The sequence below is a fragment of the Eriocheir sinensis genome, unplaced genomic scaffold (assembly GCF_024679095.1).
Source record: "Eriocheir sinensis breed Jianghai 21 unplaced genomic scaffold, ASM2467909v1 Scaffold385, whole genome shotgun sequence".
Classification (NCBI taxonomy): Eukaryota; Metazoa; Arthropoda; class Malacostraca; order Decapoda; family Varunidae; genus Eriocheir; species Eriocheir sinensis.
The window spans coordinates 271,835-278,412 of record NW_026111704.1 but is presented as its reverse complement, the minus strand read 5'-3'; the positions used below and the strand labels follow the sequence as shown (position 1 = coordinate 278,412).

The 6,578-nt window shown below is 39.8% G+C and overlaps 1 long non-coding RNA gene across 1 annotated transcript; it reads right to left on the bottom strand.

The window, feature by feature from the left end:
- Positions 1-2,204: 2,204 nt before the first annotated feature.
- On the bottom strand, positions 2,205-6,335 carry LOC126992018 (uncharacterized). Its single transcript, XR_007746089.1, has 3 exons — positions 4,159-6,335; positions 3,428-3,593; positions 2,205-3,010 (listed from the first exon to the last, which is right to left on the bottom strand). It is a non-coding gene; the product is annotated as an uncharacterized LOC126992018 (long non-coding RNA).
- Positions 6,336-6,578: the final 243 nt, after the last annotated feature.

Here is a 6,578-nt window from a genome sequence, read left to right as displayed (position 1 = left end):
CAGAAAAAAAATATTTATTAATGATGAAAATAATGGTTTGCTGTTGTTGAAGTAATATTTGATACATCAGCATGTATATTTATATTTATGTTGTCATTGAATATGCAAATATTTATGTGAAAAAATGTCCACAGGTACACATGTTGCCCCCAAGGGTCCAAGAATTGATGAGGCCCTGTACATGAACAGGTAAAGGTTCCATTCGCTAAACATACAAGTCGCATGCGATGCTGCTGGCTTGATCACTAGTTACTGTGTCAGATTCCCAGGTAATTTCAAATATTAGGATGTCAGTCGGTACTCGACACATTATTACCTAACCGGAAATTTTGAGTACTAATTATAATATCTAAGCCTGATTATAATTCCTCCATAGTACATATGCCAATAAACAGGTAAATGTTTATTACAGTGCAGATGTAGGTTTCATCACAATAACTCATTCGCAGGGTCAACAAATGATTCATTCATTTGGCGCAACAGCTACTTGCGGGAGCGATTTGCTGAAGGAGAGTTTGGAGAGTACCTACTCCTAGGTGTGTATGGTGAGGTGTTCATCCTTAGGATAAAGATAAGTTATTATAATTCTTTTGCTTTATGCTTTGTTATAATGCAGGTGACAGCGGCTACCCTTTAGAATCATTGCTGATTACCCCTGTAGCTAATCCAATGACAGCAGCAGAGGAGCGCTACAGCAGGGCTCACATTAGGACACGTTTTGTTGTGGAGCAAACGTTTGGGGTCTTGAAAAGTCGCTTCAGGTAGCTTTGCTTTCAGTTCTGTACCACTTAATTTGCCTCTTTACTAGAGTTAGCCTTATCATGAAACCTTAAGAGGTTAATTTGTCCAATGTGGTGCAGTAAAGTGTTGTAGGAAGGGTTACAGTAATCACTACTAAAAGTTTTGTAGTTGCCTAACATACATTTTCATGTACAGGTGTCTCCACAGGTCTGGTGGAGTGTTGCAGTGTAGCAGTCACCGCTCAAATTCCGTGTTCCTTCCCCTCAGTGACAATAAGAAAATGAGGCGTTGCAGCATAGACTCTATGTTCATTTTTACTTTGTGTCAATGTTTTCGTTCGTGCTCCTGTCTCGCTGTTTCTTGTGCGTCTAATTGTTTATCTCTTGTTACTTGTTTATCTTCTACTGTCCGTCCATGTCCTCTTGTCGTCCATTCGTACACATTGTTCTACACATACACCCACACTTAAATGTTAACCTTCACAAACAACATTCACACAAACGCATACACAAACAAACACCTATCCTATGTGTTGTCCTTGTTGTAATGAGCTGTGTATGTTTTGTCCAATAAAGTAACCCTGGCGGATATGACTTTCTCTATCCGTGAACCGATTAGCACTTAGAACACTCGCAACCACCAACAGCAGCACACTCCCCTGAAGTGTGCCAAGATCATGACGGCTTGTCTGCTGCTACGCAACCGTTGTGTTAGACGTGGCGTTCCAGCTCCACAGCAGCTGTAGGTGCTTCTGTATTTCATTGAGATAGTGCTATCTTTTATATACTCCACAAATTGCTGTCTGTATCAGTGCTCCTTGTATACTTAGGTTTAGGGTAGATTTATTAACATACATATGCAGTAGCAATGTCAAGTGGAGGTGCTAGTTATTCGGCATATGCTACAGTATGCCAGTACTGCTTAAGTTCATCTTTAATTTATTTTCATTACCTCCCCAGTAGAAAGATGAAGGAGACTTGCCTCCTGCGGCCGGACACCATGAGCGTTGGGCAACTGTCCGAAAGGAACTCATCCAGAGATGGTTTACATGAGATCTGCAGTGGAGCTGCTTAAGTGTGTGTTTGTGTGTGTGTGTGTGTGTGTGTGTGTGTGTGTGTGTGTGTGTGTGTGTTGTAATTTCATTATTTTTTTATCTTCCTCCTCTCTCTCTCTCTCTCTCTCTCTCTCTCTCTCTCTCTCTCTCTCTATGTATGTATGTATATATTTCACAGGAAGAATTTTTTTTGTTGTTAAGTTCTCTGTAAGTAATTAAAAAAAACATTAAGTTAAGTCTTCAGCAACAAATAAGGAGTTAATGATTTTTTTTAAATTTTAGTGTAAATATATTCAACCATACGCAACATTGTATAAAAAAACATGATCTCCTTTTATAGAAAAATATAAAATCTTAGTATAAATATTACCAACCGTTTAAAGATGTATAGCTATAGTTTCCTTTTATGAAAAAAATAAAGAAATTTTAGTATAAGTAAAATATTATAAAAGAGTACATGCCAATATGACCTCTTATGCATTATAAAATATTTGTGTTAATATAATCAATCCTGAGAAACTAAGATTACAGCACAGCTCACTTTGAGGTATACTAGAATCCTGAGAAACTAAAATTATAGCAGCTCAACTTGAGGTAAATGGTATTGGGTAAAAAAATGGAAAAGGGGACTAGAAACATAAGGAACTAAAAATGTAGCACAGCTCAACTTGAGATTCTGGTATCGGGAGCAAATGGAACGTGACTAGAAGCCACAGATAGAAAAAAAAAAATTTTTTACATCAAAACTTAATCCTGAAAAAGACAAAAAAAAAAAAAAAAATCAATATTTACACCTAAACTCAAAAAAACAATGAGAAAAAACTAACAACCTTAAGAAAGACAAAATAACTTGATCCTCTAAGATTTACGTCATAACTTAGTGATTAAAGGAGAAAAAAAATCCAGGAAATAAAAATGCTTAATCCTATATGATTTAAACCTTAATTGCTTAAATGAGGGGAAAACCTATGGCTTCCTATTTAATTCGGCCTCCCATAGCCTGGACAAGTTTTAGGATGCCTGCTGGTGTTTCAGCTAATTTCTGCAAGGCAGCCACAGTCTCCCGCTGCATTGCAACACACTCCCGCTGCAGTGCCACATTCTCCCGCTGTAAAGACACAGCCTCTCTTCGAGTCCCCACAAGGTCGGAAATAAGGTCCCGTACTTCATTTACATTAAGAAGCTGAGGTGCCACCTTAATCTCCTCCATGGAACCTAGAATAAAAAAAAAAGCAAAAATTTAAGTAAACCCAAAAATTTCATCAAGTTTGTTGTGATGTTTATCTTGGAATGGTAGAGTGAAAGCAGAGGGTTTTTGGCAAAAATAGTGTACAAAATAAACCTAATACATATAGCACTCTACTTCTCATGCTGCTGTAAACAACAATGTTTCTCTTATATTCATCTGTTAACCCATTACAGTTAAGCAAATGACACATAACGTCTCATTCTTTAGTCATTAAACTCTCATGCCGCTGATAGCGTCTTATTTTAAAATATTCGTTCATGATAATGAACACTTATGTACTTCAAAGGAAGGTGTGCACAGTTTAAGGCTTTAAACCAAATACAAATAAAATGCACCGTTTTTTTTCAATAACTACCATAATACGATGTTACTATATGATTCACCTTGACTCAAGGCTGCTATCAGATATTATTGGGATTCTCCGCTCCTCGCCTTCAATCACCATGACAGTAAACTCTCCCTGCGGTGTACCACTTGTGGAGGGATGGGTACCTTCTTGAGCAGGACCCAGAGCCTGGGAGGGAAGGCACTGTGTAGCACCAGCTGCATCTGAAATATAGTTAGGAAAGGGTATTATCACAACCACATGTAAATTTGGGGACATATGGTAAGCTGCATGTGGCCTCAGTGCTTATCTCCAAGAAGTCAGCCCCTTGAGCCCATGGTATGCCGGAACATACTGTCCTGCTGGGACACAGGGCCAGTGTGATATCCAGGTTGCCACACTTTACCTTTCCCAGATACACATTTATGAATCCACCAGAAAGGGAAGGATTAACATCTGGGTGAACTGTCACTGATGATTCTAGGACCAAATCTTGTTTGGAATAGGTCTGTGTCTAAAATTCGTATGCAATTGTTCATCAGGGATAATGTTTGTATGAAAAAAGTTTGTATGGAAAAGTTCGGATGCAAAAGTTAGTATGGTGTTTGTACGATATAAAGTACATATGGTACATATGGAAAATATTCGTAATGACATTAGTTCGTCTGAACAAAATTTATATCCTATGTATTTTATTAGTAGCCATTTCTGTGTTCTAATATTAATTCCTGCTTTGAGACTATGTATAGGCAAAGAAACATACGGAAAATGGTTAATCAAGTTACTTACTAAAAGAACCACCTTCGCTGTCAGGAATGGGCAGACTTGCATACCCTGTGGGAGAAAGAAGGTCGAGCAGGGCCTCCTCAACTTGGGAGAACTCCTCTCTAGGGGGTCCTCCACCTGTTGGCATGAGCAATTATTATATATATAGGCATTTCATTGGATATTTTGTTTTAAAAAAAATGTATGTGCAGCTAATCCACATACCTTGTCTGCCAATTCTTGGTCGATATATAATATCAGCCAATGAGCAAACAATGTTAAAGTAAGTGTACAGGCTCATTTGGTAGAGTGACCTTCTCCTCAGAGCCATGTTATAGCAAATAACAGACTGATAATGTAGAAAGTCCTGGATATACCGAAACATGTCTATTTGAATAATATAAATATATACTAAGAACATACTAAGATGGGACCAGATGGAATCTCGGGACAAGTGCTAAAAGGGTGTATAATTAAATTATTGGAACCACTTTATGACATAATAACATGCTCTATAAATACGGAAAAACTGCCCTTAGAATGGAAAGGAGCGCACATTGTACCAATTTATGGAAGTGGAGATAAAATTGAACCACTAAATTACGGAGCAGTCTCTTTGACATGTGAAATGTGCAATATTTGTGATTTCGGAACGCCAAAAACAGTGTTAACGGATAATGGGAAAGAGTTTACCGCGCAAAGTTTTCGAGACCTGTGTGGCAGATATAAAATCACGGCCGCTCTGACGACCCCGTACCATCACCCTCAAGGAAACAGTATTACGGAACGTATGCACCGCACCATGAAAAGTGTGTTAGCCTGTCTATGTCAAGGGTACCCGTTAAGGTGGCCAAAACTATTGTTACAGTGTCAATCCATATTGAACACAGCCGTACACACAACCACCGGTGTCTCCCCTTATTATGCGTTCTTTTCACGACCCCCCCCCTCGCTTGATAAGTAGTGATTTACCGGACACGGAAGCGAGTGAGGAAGGTATCCGTGAAGCCCACGAGATAATCAAAGAAACTCACCAGAAAATGACTCGCAGATACAGAGCAGTCGCGAATAGAACGCTTAAAAACCAAAAGGTGGAAGCAGGTACCCTTGTGTGGGTTAGAGTGGAAGTAACACAACCATGCACTAGTGGGTTGTGGAAGTTATGATAAATGGTGGTGCATACGTGTTGACCAATGTGTTTACTGGACAGGAGATTCAGAGGGCCGCAGAAAAGGTAAAACCGTACAATGGGACGGAAGAGTGGTTAGTGGGGGCACAGGAGATAAATCTTCCTGAGGAGGAAGAAGAGGAAGAACCATCACCCCCTAGAGTCCGCAGCCCGCCACGTAGATACATTGAAGTGTGTTGAGGGAGTTTGATGTTAACCTAAGCTGTAAGAGGTAGGATTGCTGGAAAGAAAGATAAGGATGTAACTAATGTTTTATGTTATGGGTTGTAAGTGGTAAAGAAAGGGAGTGTTAAGTAATTGCGGTAAGGAAAACACCTTTGGAGACGGTAATGAATTACCCTAACGTCCCCGGGGACTGATGGTAAAGTGGGATCGAGCCCATATTCATTAACTTCCCCAATGCGTTTCCCTCCAAGATTCATGTGATTATACTTCCCCCTTTCTTAGCCATAAAAATGAACAGGATGTTTTGGAAGAATAGTATCGTTCGCCCTAAGGTATCTAGTGTTATATGGTATCTATTGTATTGTAAGTAATGAAAGATAATATTCTCAACCACCTACATCAACGTCAGGCAAACCTGGGCACATGTAGATGTTTTGGAATGAACCGGGGTTAGGCAAGGGTGAAGCCGAAGCTCCCGGAGAAAGAGTAATAGTTCACTAGTGGTAGTGTATCCACGAATGTGACATTTGTGTTAGGGTGAAACTTCCGTCCGCCTCGATTTATTAATGTCATGAAATCTACTGCTTTAATTATAAGTCGTGCAGCAGCACGCAGCTTACAGTCTACCCAATCTGGTACGGGGACATTCCCTTCAGGACTTCCTAGGCGCTGAACTAAACTTTGCACGCCGTGCTGCGGAAACGGATGGCGAAAATGTCAGTGGGTGTATGAACCGATTTATGTGTTTTGTTTTTGTATATGTGAGGATTATTTATATTTTGTGTTTTGATTTGTAAGTGTATTTTGTTACAATTTTTGTTGGTTATGTAAGGTCAAGGGTGCACTGTGTTTAACCTTAGGAACGAGAGCGAGGACGGCTAGTCTCGTCTGACACTCCTTACCTGTAGCCAGGTTACTAAGAGGAAGGCTGGGGCAGTGGACCCATGACAGATAATCGAGCCATGCCAGGTGAGGCATCTTTGCTTTTGTTTAAGCAGGAAACGGGATTCTAGTATATAATACCCGTAGGAAGTAAGCCCCAGGGTAGCCGTTAGGTTGGGCAGGCCCTTGTTGTATTATGGTACTACCG